An 18466-nucleotide genomic window follows, 5' to 3' on the forward strand; every position below is an offset into this window, starting at 1 on the left:
TAAAAACAACTTTATTTTATCTATTTATGTTTTTATGTGTTACTAATGATCAAACCCAGTGCCTCACATATGTTAGGCAAGCACTCTATCACTGAGCCACAATGCCAACCCTAAAATACATTTAAAACAATTTTTTTAGATGTTGCTGGACCTTTATTTTATTCATTTACTTATATGTGGTACTGAGAATTGAATCCAGTGCCTCACACATGCCAGGCAAGTGCTCTACCACTAAGCCACAACACCAACCCCAAAAATACATTTTTGAGGAAGGAAATTTATAGAATCATTGCATTTACATTGTTTATTTGTATCCACACACAAATACACATGCACATTCTTATTTCAAAATGCTTTCTGAATCTCCCTTCCAGATTTGGAAAACAAAGAGTGTTAGAATATTGCTCTCCATTTTCAACAAAGAAGTTAGAAAGAGCTAATGAAAACCTTACTTTGATCCCTTCAAAAATATGCTTAGGAATAGACATCAGCTCCAAGGGTAAGAGGGATTTGACCGACTTTTTCCTCTCAGAATTCTTGCAAAACTGCTTTTTGCAGAACCACACAAATGCATTACCCATATACACCAGGACCCTTTCTACACAAGACATTATTGATAACACAAGGGATGTGCTCAGAGACTCAGACTTTTGTGTGTGTGTCCTTCAGTCTCTTGCCCTATGGCTGGATCTTGCTGCCTAATTAAACAGTTTGGTGCATAGACTTGAACCAACCCTGGCTGAACATGCCACCCTACTTTAGTCAGTGGCAGAGCCTGAAAGAGCAAACGTCCCAGCCATCATCTCAGAAATGCCAACTCTGTAGTGTGACACTGACAGGAATTCAAGAGACAGGAAAAGAGGAAGAAAAGATAAATGTGGGATGCAGTAGGTGAAGAGACCAAGAAAGAAGAGAGAGGAGGGAGAAAAGGATATGAAAAATGAAGGAGGAAAGGCCTGGAGATGAAATGGAAGTCAGATGGGGAATGCTGGAGAGAAAGGTGGGATAGGATTGACCAAAGGATGAGAGGGGAGGGGATCAAGAAGGCAGCTTTAGCAAGAAAGATTTTGAGATAAGGACTTTTTTTTTTTTTTAATTTTGGTGGTAGAGCTGGGGATTGAATCCAGGGCCCTGTTCATGCAAGGCAAACAGTCTACCAACTGAGCTACATCCCCAGCCCCCAAGAGGCATTATCCTTTCCTATTCCCATTTGGGCTCAGGTTTCCAGAAGAAGGAGTATAAACACAACAGGAAATGCTACAGTAAAGCCTGGGAGTTCTCTGATGGAAAGCAGAAGTCATAACCCTAAAGCAGAACCACCCAGAGCAGCTCTTAGGGCCTCTCATAAGGTCACATGTGGGTGTTTTTTTTTTGGGGGGGGGGAGGGTAACCAGGGGCACTCGACCATTGAACCACATCCCCAGTCCTATTTTTTTGTATTTTCTATAGAGACTGGTCTCACTGAGTTGTTTAGTGCCTTACTTTTTGTTGAGGCTGGCTTTGAACTCTTTGATCTTCCTGTCTCAGCCTCCTGAGCCACTAGGATTATAAGCATGTGCCACCTCACCCAGCACACACTGGTTTTGACAGTCACAGTGCTCAGTTGATATCAGAGGGAGGCCCTGCCTGCCTGGGAAGTATAAGACCCAATAAGCAAATGACATTGGCTCTGGTATCTGGACCCTGTGTCTGGGTCTTTCTCCAGGCTGTCTGTGGGCATTTTAGCTGGAATGATCTAGTTTAGCAAACAACCCTCAGAGACACAGTTCAATTTGAATTTCAAATAAACCATAAAAAAGTAGAGGAAATATTTTTTCAGGTTATGTACATCCCATGCAAAGAGAGGAAGAGAGACAGGACACTCTGAAAAAGGATGTAAAAGGGAAGCGGGAGAAAAGGCAACAGAGATTGTAGAGGAGACAAAGGGACAGATGTAATTTTGGGGTCACACTGCTACTAAATGGTTATTTGTTGTTTATCTGAAATATCTGTCAAAACTGGGTGTCTTGAATTTTATATGACAACTCTAGTTTTGGGTCTCTTCTTCTACTCCATTATTTTTCTTAACTATTTTAGCTAGTTCAAATGTTTCATCCATCCTTTTTATATTTATTGTTTAATGATAAATACAAGGATTTAGCCTCACAATATAGCAATTTTCTGCTAAAATTTTTCCTTTTGTATCTTTCTTATTTTCTTTTTGCAGTGCTGAGGACAAACCCAGGGCCTCACACATACCAGATAGACCTTCTATCACTGAGCTACATCCCCAATCCAATGCAACAATTTTCTAAGCTCTGATCCTATGTGCCTGGGTACATTTTGCTTTTCATTCTAGCATTTTCCTTAATGCAAGAGATATTTTGCTAGGAGAACAAGCAAAGGACTCACTTCTTCCAATAGCAGAGAATCTGATGTGTGCTGAGAAGGGTGTCAATTTTTTTTTAAATATTTATTTAGTTGTAGATGAATACACAGTATCTTTATTTATTTTTATGTGGTGCTGAGGATCGAACCCAGTGTCTCACACATAAGAGGCAAGCACTTTCCCACTGGCTACAGCCCCAGCCCAAGGGTGTCAATTTTTGAAGAAAGTGTTCAGTGAAGATCCAAAGAATGGAAATAAAATTGCGGGGGAGGCAGTTAAGGAGGTGGAATCACACAAATGGGTATTTCCTGTTCCTGGGTGTGGGTAGCATGGATATCCTGTTTCCAAAAGTGTTCAGGAGGAGCTATATTACTGCTTTCCTATAGGAGTGTAGGTGGGAAGTGAGAACAAATGACCTCTAATATTGCATCTAACTGGAAGATTATTTTTTGGCATTGATTTTTTAAAATGGGCCCCGGTGCATTCTTAACAGCCTTTAATTCAATAAAAACTTATCAGAGAGCCTCATCATTTCATGGAACACCTACTCTCAGAAGGAGTTAGCATAGGAAGCTTGGGAATGAAAGAAAAAATGATTAAGCTAAAATTTTATACTTTTGCATCAAATATTCTCAAAGAGTATCAGAGCTCTATGTGGACTTTGGAATGAATCAATCATTCCTTGGTGAAATGCCAGTGGATTTGGGGGAATGTAGAGGTTAAACCAGGAGGTTAAACCAGAAGTTATGGAGATGTTTCAGTGGAAGAATGAAAATATAAAATAAAGATGATTAGAAAGAATAACTGGAGCAAAGAACATTCTGACACCATGGAGAAACAGAAAGTCAATTCCAAGAGAAGGAGACATTGTTTAACTTAGAGTACAATGTATGTTCCTCCACCACTCTTTTTCCTATGCATATAACCACAATATTTTAGACTCAAAGAATTAGCCAGAGGCTAGGCCTTAGAGAATGGGTTGCATTTATTTTGAATACTTTCAACACCCTATGGGTGGGCATTGACCTCCTGTCAGAGAGCTTGAACTGCAACCCAAGAAGATGTATTGATCTAGCAAATGTATATACAAATGCTCAAATAGTTAAAAACAAATCTTTGGTGATTTTGTCACACAAATTAATAATATTCTAGAACTACACCATCATCACATATTTTTTCTTCTTATTTTGAGAACTGGGTTACAATATGGCATATGGAGAAAATCCAACACATGGAGGGCCATTACCTTAATGGCATTGCACTTAATTGCCATGGTACTTCTGGCTTTACTTAAGGTTGCTTACCAGTTCACCTGGAATCCTCTCAACAGTGCCACGAGGTAGGAATGCAGGAATCATTGATACCATTTTAGAGATTGGGAAACAGAAAGTAAAGACCCAGTCAGGGAACTATACAAGGTTTCCAAGTTTCAGGTTCCTTGATTTTCTCACCCCACTAGGGTGCCTTCCATGATGCCATATGACTGATACAAACTAAGTTGATGTTTTCTTTCCCATTTTTAATATATATATATATATATATATATATATATATATATATATATATATATATATATATATATATATATATCTTTAGTTGTAGATGGACACAATGTCTTTAGTTTTAGTGGTGCTGAGGACAGAACCCAGGGCCTCACACATGCTAAGAAAGTGCTATACCACTGAGCCACAACCCCATCCCAAAATAAATTGATCTTTATGAACTTATGTTGTCCCCAGACAAGTTCCAGAGAATAATGAAAAGGGGAAATAATTACAGTATAGTCATTAATTAATTTAATCATTAATTAAATCCTTGCTCCATTATTTACTAGCCACATGACTTTGGATAAGTCTTTTCCTTTCTCAGCCTTAATTTTCAAACTGTAAATGGGTTTAGTTACATTATTTTCTTTTCAGTGTTTTTGTGAGAATTAAATAATTCATGTATGTATAGATCTCAGCATAGACAATGCCCATGTACACTTATTATTTTTAGTATCATTATTGTTACCTCAAGATGTGAATTGTAATCTTTTCTTTAATGCAGACTTGTGTTATCAGTCTAGGATGTTACTTGGGGACTTTCATTTTATGGGCTTGGTCTAAAATAACTGGGCATTTTAAAAGGAGAGATTAAGAATTTCACCAAAAATGAATTTATTTTGAAGTCTAGTCAAGAGAAATCCATCTAAGTATTTCCAAACTATTCTTCAGGAGCAGGCAAAATGATAAGAAATCAAATGTGAGATGTGGAACAAAGCATATTGCAACAGTTGAAGCTCTGCTTGCAGGAAATGCACAAAAAAGCGAAAACCTTCATTGTGATCCTGCAAAGGAGGATCTGTGCTTTGTCAACATCAGTTTTGCTTAAATGCTTCCAAATTTTTAAAGCCCACAAGATAACCCTGGACTATTAAAGTCAGGATTTTACTGATAAGATATTAGAAGATGAAACCTCTCATAACACTTATTTAGTTTGGTGAGAAAAGATAGACTTTGGAAATAAGAAGAGCTATTTCAACATTGAGAGGGTCAGAGCAAGGAGTTCTGGAAATGTTTTAAGATCAGGAGAAGCCTACACACTAGGGATTCTGGGAAGTGCAGATCAAGACGGTAGCCTCGGGCTTTCAGCTGAATCCTGAATTAATGTAAGTGATAACAATGTAGTGAGGACATGCTATCTTTTCATTTCTTTTTTTCCAAGACATTCTTTCCTCCTCAGGTTAAAAAAAAGATTCCAGTCTTTGAAAACAGTCTGTGTTCTCTTTGCACCTATTAAGAATCTAGAGGAGAAAGGCAGTCATTCCAAGCCTGTTCAAGTAGAAAAAGAGACAACTGTTCATAATTTGCTGAGCTTGAAGTGGGAACACCATCAAATAAAGCCAAGCAGAAGATTAATTCCATGTTGGTGGTGGGGATGTCATTTACTAAAGAAGCAACTTGGAAAATGAGTTCCATAAAGTCATATCTTGTGAAGAGAGAGGATTTAAGAAAAAAATAATACTGAGTGATAGATAACTTAGCAAATAGAGATGCTATGCCATTCTAGGAAAATTAGTTTATGAATAAATGATATTCAAGGACACAATTGATGGCACCTCTGGAGGAATAAGTGGCTAAAACTAGCTATATTTAAGTGAATACAAACAGCATTTTATTTTAAAGTTATTATTATTATTTGTGCTGGAGATTGAACCCAGGGCCTTCTGCATGCGAGGCATTCACTCTACCAACTGAGATATATCCCCAGCCCAACATTTTATATTTTTATAAAGTGCCCCCTCCCATTCTTTTTGTGGTACTGGGGATAGAACTCAGGTGCTCTTTACCACTGAGCTAAGTCCCCAACCCTTTTTATTTTCTATTGAGACAGTTTCTCACCAAATTCCTTAGGGCCTCACAAAGTTATTGAGACTGGCCTGAAACTTGTGATCTTCCTGTCTCAGCCTCCTGAGTTGCTAGAATTATAGGCATGAGCCACCATACCTGGTTTATAAAGCTCTTGCTAACAAAAAGAAATTGGAACAAGCAAATATGAGAGACACTTGGAAACAAAAGGATTCAATATTGAGGCCTCCATCTTCCACCATGTTTCCTTTTTCTCCATTTCTCTTTAGGTTGCTACCATAGACAGCTCTTAGCCCATCTCTCTATAGGGCTCAGTGACCTCATTATTGCTTGTACTTTTAAAACTAATTCCTGATCTCAGGTGAGGGTCTGAAACTCCAGCACTTAGAATTATAATAACTGATATGACCATGTTTTACCTCTCCCTTTCCAAAACTGCATTTTTATGGTGATCAAAGATAAATGCTAACTTAATGACTTTATATGGTATTCAAGATTGTGGCTGGAAAGAGGCAAGATGATAAAAAGGGAGTTTGAGGAGGAAAGGACCAACAAAAGAATTTTAATGAAAACACATTATATTTTAAAAATCCCTTTTCTCTATATTGGCACCATTAGTCTGCCAGAGGTATTATGTGCTTACTTTGGAAGGTAGAACTTAGCCTAACAACCAAACAAAATCTATTTTCTCAAATATCAAAAAAAGGAGGGGGGAGTGTTTCTATAAAAACTTCTTACCTGCCCCCGAACCCCTGTACTAGAAAAGCCACTGAGCTACATCTCCTTTTTTTTTAGAGAGAGTGAGAAAGTGAGAGAGAGAGAGAGAGAGAGAGAGAGAGAGAGAGAGAGAGAGAAAGAGAGAATTTTAATATTTATTTTTTAGTTATCGGCGGACACAACATCTTTGTTTGTATGTGGTACTGAGGATTGAACCCGGGCCACACGCATGCCAGGCGAGCGTGCTACCGCTTGAGCCACATCCCCAGCCCCATCTCCAGCCCTTTTTATATTTTATTTTCAAAATAAAATAAAAACAACCACTGAGGACTTTGCTAAATTGCTTGGGGCCTCACTTAATTGCTGAGACTGACCTTGAACTTGTGATCCTCCTATTTCAGCCTTCTGAGTCACTGAGATTACTGGCTGAATCACTGGGCCCAGCCTCAAAAGCACTTTTTTTAAAATATTTTTTTAATTGTAGATGGACACAATACCTTTATTTTGTTTATTTATTTTTATGTGGTTCTGAGGATCGGACCCAGCGCCTTGCATGAACTAGGTGAGCATTCTACTGCTGAGCCACAACCCCAGGCCCTCAAAAGCACTTTTAATCATAGAACAGAAATTGCTTATGGTTTAAACATCCAGAGGGCAAGATACAGTGGTAGTGTGCTTGCCTAGCATGCATGAAGCCCTGGGTTCAATTCCCAACACCATAGAAGAAAATAAATAAATAAATGTATAGGCGAAATATTTTTGTCCCCAACTTCTTGATTTCTTCAAATAAGTACAAACTATTCTCAGTAAAAAAATTAAACCTTTTTCCCCCCTCAGGTCTATGAGACTGGAGATCTGTCCCCATCCTAACATAAGTGGCCCTGTTGCATTTCAATTCTCTAGTCATTGGAACAATTGGTTTATTTTGGCAGTCTCCATGACTAATGCGTTAACTCCAACCTATCAAGTGAACTAAAGCCGACTGTGTTTGAATATTTGGTCTACAGATAAGCCTTTTGGGGGGCATTCAAACAAATGAGGTGGACTTGACTTTCCTGGTCCTTTCAGATGACATTCAGGGGAAAGGTCACACAACAGTTTATTTGAGCCAAGCCAAAAACATTCATTCCAAAAGCCTTTCTTTAAACAATATACCATCTTTGCATTTTGCTAAATTTTGTTACTTGGAATTAAAAGCTTATTAGGAACAAGTCTTCCCTGCAAGCTGACATATTCAATTACAGTCATCTGTTCTAGAGAACAGACTGCGTCTAGACAGAAGAATACCACTGTGGCTTAGAAGGAACATGATGCGTTACAGCGGCTGATTCTTGGGCTGGGTGACCGTTTGTGTGATCTATGCTGGGAACGCCATGTGATAAACTGTTTTGCAGCTTCCCAAATGTGTGTAGGTATGAACAATCTCAATGGCTATAGCTGTAAACAAAGTAAGATTGAATTACGGCGATGTGGTGGTGATGAGAGAAAAACACATAAGCCAAAGAGAAATATGAAACAGCAGCATTAACAATGCAAAATAAAAGCAAACAAGCAAAACCAGATTAATATAAATTAAAGCCAAGAGTACTAGTTTTGTGGGAGAAAGAATCCTAGCCTTTGTTCCATGTTCCAAGGCTCCTAACAACTGTGTTTAGGGTGAAGGGTGTGGGGTTATTTATTCACATGTACGTGGAATCAGAATGAGCATCTGTCTCTGGAAACTTCCTACCAAACAGAACCATACTGAGTGCATACCATATGAAAACGAATAGGCTGGGGGACTAGCTAGCTGTTACTGATAGAAAATTGTAAGAAAGCAGTTTTCATGCTTTTAAATGTTTAAGCTAAAATGCATGTCTAGCACTTTAGCAAGTTCCAATGCAGTGGACATGTTTGATCTCACAAAGAATCTCAGTTTAAGTCAATTTCCACCAAGATGACTTTACACATGCTCTAAATCACATGTGCTTTATAAAGCCATTGTGAACGTGTAAGAAAAAGATTCTGTTCCCCTCACCCAGTCCCCTGAAATTGGTAATCATTTTGAGAGACTGAAAATGCAATCATTGTCAATTTTCTGGTTTCCAAGCCTTAGAAATCTGAGAAGGCAGGGGTTCATTTCTTTGTAAATTTGCCCCCTAGGTTGGAGAAGGAAGACGCAAATGAAAGGAGAGGACAGGGCACATGGTGGTTGCTAAGAAACATGCATCTGAACACAGGCTGCCACTTAATAATGGCCAGAGGGGGAGTGAGCTGTGATAACAGGGGCCATGATCATTCTGCCTCCTGGCCCAGCAGGGGCCACTGCTGTGGGCAAAATGAAAAGGAAGGCAGTCTTGTTAGGACAAATGTAAGAAGACCTGAAAAGGGAAATGAAAACCTGAGGTGCTTCCCACCCTAAGCCCAGGCTACAGGCACCCTCCGGCAAGATATGCTTTGGGTTATTTTCTACTGGTAAGGAAGGTGAATGGGATTAGGAATGATTTACACTCTGCTTCTTGCTCACCTGGTACCTGACAGATCTTCTTTGAAAGACAGGTCCTGTGATTTCATTTATTAGAACTCAATGAGTCCACCACTGTTTCTGGCTTAATCAATCCCATCAAAAGGAGAAAGGAACTTCAGCTCTGGCCAACTGAGCTAACTGACTCCCAAATAGTCTTGAAACAGACATATTATGCTACTGGCATGATTACCATGGCCCAGAAATCCAGAGTGCATTCTCTGGGGTCTGGCCAACCTGGTTCAAGTACTGATCCTTCCACCTTAGGCAAGTTATATGCTCTCCTTAAATCCTGGAGTACTCCCTGTGTTTCACAGGGGCAGAATAATATAACCTCCAAGCATGCTTGTTTTCAAGCCAACACCACTCCTGTTTTCTTCCTATACTACCCACACCCTCTTATTTTGGAGAAAACTCTAGCCACTATCTGGTTCTACAGGGTGCTACAGATGAGAATGGTAACACTGACCATCCCTACTCTACTTCTGCTATAACAATTGATCCAATGTTTGGGCGATGACTCAGACCAGGCTGATCAGTATCCCACCACTGGGATTTAAAAAACTAGGGTGAGGATTCACGTATGATCAAGAGAAGCCTAGGAAGCCCTTTCTATCTATCTAGTGATGAAGGTGGCAGAGCTGATGATAACCACATTTCTCATCACGTGGATAAGGCTCATTTACAAAGAAGAGGATGACAGTGATAAGTAAAGGCGTGCAGAGATGGGATAAAGAAACTCCCAGGTTTATTTAAATATCTGACTCCAGTTCCTAAGTTCCCTAGGACCATCCTGGTTTCCATCTTCCAAAGATCTCAATGAGAAGTTGATGGGAAAACTCACTGAAAGCCTTCAGTACAGTGTCTGGTCCTGAGGATATAATTAAATTTTTATATTATTATTGTTGGGTAGAGGATAATCATTCCTCCTCTCTCAGGATTAGGTGAAGAGGTTCTTAGAAGAACTGCTTCTCACCCCACTTGTCAACTGAGCTCCACAAAAGATGGCACACCCAGAATGGAGGAAAGGGGGGACATGTGACAACAGAGTGATGATCAGAGGCTGAGTTGCATTGCTGGTATATACATATCATCATCATCACACCACCTGATTCACTGAAATAAGTAACAGTACTGTGCAAATTTTCTAGCCTTTCCATGAACTGATGCTTAGAGGCAAAGAATTCCTAGTTTTTACCAAGTTAAATGCGAACAGGCAAAAAGAAAAATGCTGGGGGCTGACGATATAGCTCAGTTGGTAGAGTGCTTGCCTTGCATGCACAAGGCCCTGGGTTTGATCCCCAGCACCAAAAACAAAACGAAACAAAAAGAAAAATTCTGAATAGAAGCATTACAGAGACTAGGCAAAGACTAGGTACTAGTGCATGTAAGTCATTTCTTTCTTTTTTAATGGGTACTGAGAATTGAATCCAGGGGCCCTCTACTGCTGAGCTACATTCTGAACCCTTTTTATTTTAAGACAGGGCCTCACTAAGTTGTGTCAGCTAGAATCAAACTTGTGATCCTGTTGCCTCTGCCTCCCAAGTAGCTGGAATCATAGGCATGTACCACCATGCCTGGATTGACACTTGTAAATTTGAGGCAAAGCATCTCTTTGTGAAGGGGTGGAAATTGAGTTTACTCTTGTGGGATAAGAAGATCTCATCTATTGACATGTATACACTCTAGAAAGCTGGATAATTCATGGGAGGATTGTTAATATTTTCCTAGAGTGGGAGAGAAGAATTGGTGTTTTGATTACGGCCATCTTTACATGCATAAAGAAAAGGGATGAAGCAAGATTTAGCCCATCAATCAATGTATTGAGCACCTTCTGTGTGTGTTTACATTGAGGTTAGAGAAATGTAGCATGACCACTATTCTTGTGATGGTTATAGTCTGTACACTGAAACAGACCCAGAGATGAGGACTAAGAGAGCAGAAAAATCCTAGGAGAAGGGTAATGATTTACACCTGGGAGGAAGCCAGAGACAAACACACAAAAGAGAGAAGATTTGATCTGGGCTTTGATGTTCACTTGGCAGAGAGGAGGAGGTGGGCATTCCTGAGGAGAATTATATTCAAGAAGTCAGGGTGGTGAGAAAGTGTAGAACAGGCTTAGGAAGAGCCAAAGAGACAACATAGATTGTGGCTAAAATACAGGAGGTATTAATGTAGTAGCTTCACCTTTTCCTGAAACCACCTAAATCACTGAGAGCCATCTTCCATCCTCAAGATATCTAAATGATTGACTTGATACCCCATAGTCACATGCACTACCAATTGTGGAGTTTGTGCCAGACAAGATTTCTGGGAATTTCCAAGGGGTTAACATTTTTTAAGGTTGTTCAGCCTCCTGAATCCTATACATTTGAACATTGCCTCTTTGATTTTTACATAAAATTCTGTCCCTTTAGTTTCTATCTCAACAAAATCCCTCACACACCTAAACTTACATTCTTAAGTTTAGGAGTCTTTTCTGAAGGTTTTTGTTGGTCACATTGTACAGCCTTCTCTACCTTCCTAACTGTGCTTTCTGTCTTCTATTAAAGTTCTCCTAATGAACTCACATTCTTCTTCCTGAGAATGAGGAAGAACAACTATCTTCCTTCATCTTCTGCCTCATAGAATAACTATGAGTCAGAACAACTCTCTTCCATCCATCCAGGGACAGAACCTATTGTTCTGCTTGTCTCATGGCCAGTGTAGTTTATTAATTGGTTTTTGTTGCTTGAATGGGCATTCTGGATCTCACTATCCATCCCACCTGGCATATTAAACATACTTCTCTAACACGAATTCGGAAGGACTTAAAAACAGCATACTACAGGGACACAGCCACATCAATTCACAATAGCTAAACCGTGGAGCCAACCTAGGTGCCCTTTAGTGGATGAATGGATAAAAAAATGTGACATATATAATGGAATTTTACTCATCAATACAAGAGAATAAATCATGGCATTTGCAGGTAAATGGATGGCATTGGAGAAGATAACGCTAAGTGAAGTTAGCCAATCCCCAAAAAACAAATGCCGAATGTTTTCTCCAATATAAGGAGACTGACTCATAGTGGGGCAGGGAGGAGGAGCATGGGAGGAATAGATGAATTCTAGATAGGGAAGAGGGGGTGGGAGGGAATGAGGGGGGCAGAGGATTAGCAAGGATGGTGGAATGTGATGGACATCATTATCCAAAGTACACGTATGAAGACATGAATTGATGTCAGCATACTTTACATAAAAAAGAGATATGAAAAAGTGTGCTGTATATGTGTAATAAGAATTATAATGCATTATGCTATCATTTTTTAAAAATCAATAAAAATAAAATAAAATGTAAAGAAAAAGAATTCTGATACCAGCTACAAAATTAATAATAACTTTTCCATCACTCTGCAGACAAACCGTAATTTGCCAAATGAAAATAGCATGAGTTACTATAGAGAGGGTAATAGGTGATGGAAGAGAGAATAAAGGGTTTGGGAGAAAGATGTGGTTGTACTATCAATGCTGCTAATGTCCAGATAAGCAGAGGTAGGGGAGGCATGGAAGGCTTTGGAGCTTGGGAGCTTTGTGTTCAATCTGGTAGTTAGTGGGATTAGCCTGGGAACAGTACAAAGGATGGATGTAATGGAGGTGAAACTAGAGGAAGAAAGAACATTCTGAGGAATTTATAAAAATTGAGGGCAAGGACTCAGTGGTAGAGAGTATCCTTAGCATGTACAAGGTCATGAGTTTATGTATATGGCCACAAAATAAATAAAGAAAGAAAGAAATAAAGGAAGGAAGGAAGGAGAAAAGGAAAGGAAAAAGTTGAGGACAGAATTGAGGAGTAGCGTGACATTAAGAGTTAATGAAGTGGCAGCTGGGATATAAAAAATATTCATAGCCCATTATTATTATGATTATTATTTGCAGTACTGAGGATTGAACTCAGGAGCACTTTACCACTGAGCTATATCCCCAGCCCTCCCCCGGCCCCCCCTTTTTTTTTTAAATTTTGACACAGGGTTTCACTAAACTGCTGAAGCTGGCCTTGAATTTGTAATCTTCCTGCCTCAACTTCCTGATTCACTGGGATTATAGGCACACACAATAGTGCTCAACTCACAGTTCATTGTTAACTGTGAACCTCAAAGGACAACATCTATTCCATCTCTTCAAAAGTCACGACCTCATGCCCTCATTTAAGTGATGCATAAATATTCTTCATCTAGCCAAAAAATATGGGTAACAAGAGAATTGAATGATGACTGATAACTTGATAACTATTTTTTTTGGGTGGTTCTGGGGATTGAAACCAGGGCCTTGTGCATGCAAGGCAAGCACTCTACCAAATAAGCTATATCCCCAGCCTGGCTGATAACTTTTGTAATCCATTCTAATCATTTCTTCATGTGCTGTCATTTCTCCAGAAGCCTAACTGGTTTGACTGAGACAGACACTAGAACTTTTTTAGATCTTTTTGCGATTGAAAACACATCTTTGTCTTGGCCTATTAATTTATTACACATAACTCACGATTTACCTGATAAACAATAATTTGTGTTATATGCTTTTAAAGCTTTTCTCATGGCCTTAGGCTCAATTCTGCATGAAGTTTTTTCTGTCTCATTAACTTCCCTGCTGTGTGCATTTGGAATCAACCCACTATGTATTCCCTCCTTCCAACCCCAAATTTGTGAGAGTTACTTTATGAGAGGACATGTTTCTGCATTTAAGATATGCCCACACCTTCTACAAATGCCTCACATAATATCTATGCTCCTTTAAAACCACAAGCTGCCAACACTAAGCCTGATCTTGCTGGAGAAAGAGGAGGATTTCTTTTTAGGTGTGTCAATTTTTAAGCTTCTGGGATCTATTTAGTAAGCTGGAGATGATAATGGTTCATGAGATTCTAGTGGCTCAAATCATTAGGAGCTTATATAGTCTTGCTGCTCTGAGACTAATATATTTCCATTGACAACTGGCTCTAGCTTCTCCCACCCAGCTGGCCTCTCTCCTGTTTGCTGTCCACAGGGCCTCCCTTGGAGCAGCCCTATGGCTCTTTGGCCCAGGCCCATCTAGTAGGCTGTCACAATGCTCAGACATAGATTCAGCAGCAGCGGCAGAGCCAGAGCTTCACTGTCTCAGGTCCAGATTCAATTTATGGCACTCTCCCATGAGACAGGAAACAATTAAATGTGAAAACTCACCTTTGATTTATTAGGTGCACTTTATGGAGTCTGAAATGAAACAAGTAAGTTCGGATAGTGCGAGTTGATGCTGCTAGCATTAAAGATTTATATACTATCCTGAATAACTCAGAAAAAGGTCTGAGCTATGGATAAGTGTATATTTATAAGTTATTGATGACTTCACATCAAGAAAAACTTTTCTCTTAATTCATATGAATTGACTTTATTGTTGGGTAGTCATCACCTGAAAAATTTATGAATTAACTTGTCCCTGAAAGCTAGTGGGAACTATAATCATTACAGTAAAGTGACTGAATGGAAAACAAAGTAGGGTTCAGGGAGATGTAAAACCAGTTTCAAGGTTATCAATACACCGGTTGGTGGTCATGTATGCAATGTCATCCAAAAGAAAAATAGCCTCATCTACAGTGTACAATAAATGGTAGGTTGTAACCTAGCCAGGGATCTGACCTGTAGTAGTAAATACCTCATTAATTAAAATCTGTGTCAGGGAAACCTGTGACAGGCTAATACCATAAGGGGATGGGGGGGCACACCCAGGTGATGTAATAAGATAGTCTTTGCTGCTACTATTGCAAGGACCCCTTTTCCATGGCTTCTTTGCCGTTAGCTCTGGGATGATGCATGGTTCCAATTTCTTCCAAGTAGATTATTCTGGAGAGTTTTAGGATCATTCCTATGCACAGTTGCATTACATAATGTGAAACATTTTGCAAACCTTCATTATCAGAAAGGCCTGTTAATAGTCCACTATTTCCCCATCCTCTCTTCCAAATGTCTCTGAAATTTCCAGCAAGGAGGCTCTTCCCCAATGTTTAACAAGACCTAAAAGGGCTTTGTCCCCAGGATACTGATAAACTACAGACATTATGTGGAAGAGGAAGACACAAAGAGTCTAATCAGAGAGGTTGTCACTAGAAAGGGGTAAACCAGAGGAAGGCTAGATTGTTGCTACTGAAAGTGCAGACTGTGGACAAGGAGTGACAGCATCTCCTGAGAGCATGGTAGAACCCAGAATCTCAAGCCCTGCTTCAGGCTCTGAGTCTGGAACCAGTGATTTGGGAACAGAGATGGCCAAACCAAGAAGACCCAAGAGATGGCTGAATATACATAGGCTGGTTTTGCTGAGAATTCTTTTGGAGCAATGTTCTACTTATTAATTCCCAAAGCGGTTTGGGCCTCTGATTTGTTGCCCACAAAACTACATTTCCAGGTGACATGCCAGAGACTCAGATTCTACCATTCTGATGAGGGACATAGGAACCTTCTGGAAATGATGGGTATCTGGATTCCCAATAGGTCATCTTGTGTTCCAACCAGCTGCTCCAGTCTCCCGAGTAATCACAGAAGTTTTCAAACATTTGTGAGATTAGAAAAGACCTTTATACATAAAAAATCAGAAGGAGGTGAGTCCTAGAAGCAACTACTGCTGGTTTTAAGCCATCATTATAACTTTCTGGCCATCAATGTCAGAATCTGGTTGCGGAGTAGCCTAGCAAAATTTTCAAATCCATGGTCATCTTCAGACTTTCTCACCATGAAGACTTAAGGCTGTAGACCTCTATTTGAGGTTGTATTTACTAGAGTTTTCTAAGACAGCTGATGAGCTGTGAGTCTTTACTTGAAAGCATTCATTAACACACCTTTATCAAAGGGAAAAGTCAGTGGTTCAGAATGTGGGGTGGGCATAGGGCTGTGTCCTTACTATCATAGTCCTGCTTGATTGTAATATTGGGACTTCATCTGAAAATGATATCAGTGCAGTATGTATTGTTTTACTCAGATTTTTATTTTATTAAAACATAAAATAGAGGCTTTTATTGTGTGAAATTAAAAGGAAGTTCGAGGCCTCAGCTTTTTTCCTCTCTGGGTCCCTCCTAAGGCTTTAGAAGAAACACTCAGCTGTCCACATAGTATCCATTCTTTCCTGGAATCATAGGAAGCCAGCTCACTTCTCTTGCAAGGGCCCTTGCTTTTCATACCAGCAGAGTTTGGAAACAGTCTTTTGTTTCCTCCAAAGATGCCAACATAAGAGGTCTAGCACAGGAGCCAGGAGTGAATTCTTGGCTTAGTCTGCCTACTTTTAGTCCTACTATCTTTTTTTGAGCTGTGGGACCTTGGGCAAGTTACCCAGAATTCTTGTGCCTCAGATTGCCACCTAGAAACTGGCATAATCACAAAATATGTCACAGAACTATTGAGAATATTAAATGAGAAAAGGCAAGGCTGTCTATATAGTAGATAGCATTGCCAATCTGCCTCCCAAACAGCCCCTCTACCCAGAGCTCTGAGAGAGCCCATGAATGCCAATTGTATGACACCTTCTTTCTTGGCTTCCTGGATATATAGATTTCTCCAGACCTTGCAGGGAAATTGGTACCCAAGTGGTGCTATTGTTCTTTAGTATAGCTCATTGGTTAAGGGCAGGTTTCCCTACCTCTCTCTTGTTAACTTTAAACTACCAAGTCTTGAACCCACTACAGTTTTCTCTTTTTTTGTGGGGGGGGTACTGGGATTAAACTCAGAGGCACTAGACTACTGAGCCACATCCCCAGCCCTATTTTATATTTTATTTAGAGACAAAGTCTCACTGAATTGCTTAGGGCCTCACTTTTGCTGAGGCTGGCTTTGAACTCCCCATCCTCCTGCCTCAGCCTCTTGAACCACTGGGATTACAGGCATGCACTATTGTGCCTGGCTCCATTTTCTTTTTAAAAGAAAATTCTCAAATGATTCCCCTCTAACATGCTAAATTATAACACCTTTGGACTTCCAAAGGCCTTTCCCCTACCTGCCCCCAAGTTCCCTTCCATTTGATAGTCCCTGGCCTAAAACCAGAGGATGTACCTTCCTCCTCTGTTAGTACAGGCCTTATCTCAGGTACCTGTTGAATCTAGCCCCTGTTACTCTTGTCTGCTCCAGTGGCTTCTGAGACATTAGGGGAAATGGGAATAGGGCATGTTGTGGGGAGGGGAGAGTGGAAACGGAAATCTTAAAAGACAAAACAAATGAGTGCTGAGCCTCCAGCTTCCATGAGTAAATCCACAGGAGTCACAGGAGGGTGGCAGGAGTTGGCAGTCTAACTGGGAGGGTGAATGGTATGCTATGTGCTGGTTTGGCTGAAAAGATTGTCTTCCCTAGTAAGCAAATTATTGATTATAAACTGCTATGATTCCTTTGGAGCCCTTGTGGCCAACCATATTATTCCATCTGCTTTAAATGCCTGCTGTGTTCCCATGCCAAAACCCTTATGAAATTTCCACAGAAAAAAAAAATGAGTAGCAAATTTGGGTCTCAGTGCTCATATATAATTTCAGATTTCATTAATGGTTATTAAATATATGCCCCGAGGAAGGATAAAGTTCCTCATATGAATGGAAAGAGAATTGAATTTATAAATAAGGTGACTGTTTTCAAGGACTGTTCATTAGACATATCCAGGACACTTCTTAAAAAATACATTTAAATGAAAGGTGTTTAAAATCTCACAGGATAAAAATGCAATGTCGGGAGAAGATAGCCCTGTTCGAAAAAATTCTAAAATTGACTAAGTCTGACACATTTTTCCCTGTCTGGAGTTTGGAAATTAAGGAAAAATTCAAAAAAGTTGTAAAATATTTTCATACTGTGCCCCAAAGATATCAACATTTAGAAAATGTGAATAGATCTATTGTCAGATGGCAATCTGGATGCTAAAAAGAATGTTGAAATTTTTTTATTAATATCCTCTTAAAAACCACAATTACAAAAAGAGTTAAAGAAACTATTTAAGTAATTTTGACTAAGCAGAGCCCTTTGAAGTTTTAGGCTACTAAACCACATAACCTGGACAATATATTCTTAGTAGGAATTGTCAGAAGTCCAAAGAAGAAATTCAAATCCTTTTCAGATCTGTTGCAAATCTCCTGAGAAGCTGTACAAATGGTGTAGTTGTAGCTTAAATGTGAATAAGTATATGGAGAATGTTTGAAAGAGCTATTTAAGTTGTCAAAACTGTGGAAGAACAGAGCAGTTGGTTTTTGTTTTTGTTTTTTATGTTACAAGGGCAAATGAAATCTCTGCCTGAGTGCTGAATTCCTAAGGAGAGCCATTGTTGAACCAAAGACACTCCTATCTGCTGAGTTCTCTGATCTTTATTCACACCAAATTGTTTTATTGGTAAAGAAGAGACAAGAGAATTTCATTGTCATCTGCCAGCCTGCTGTTACATGAGCCGCCATCAGAGATAAAATGTACAGAATGTCTTCAGGAGTTGTGGTTTTGAATGTTAGCTTTTCTCACTAAAAAATGAACTTTGTGATATGTTTTAGCAGAAAAGTACTTGT

The sequence above is a fragment of the Callospermophilus lateralis genome, chromosome X, assembly GCF_048772815.1.
Source record: "Callospermophilus lateralis isolate mCalLat2 chromosome X, mCalLat2.hap1, whole genome shotgun sequence".
NCBI classification, from domain to species: domain Eukaryota; kingdom Metazoa; phylum Chordata; class Mammalia; order Rodentia; family Sciuridae; genus Callospermophilus; species Callospermophilus lateralis.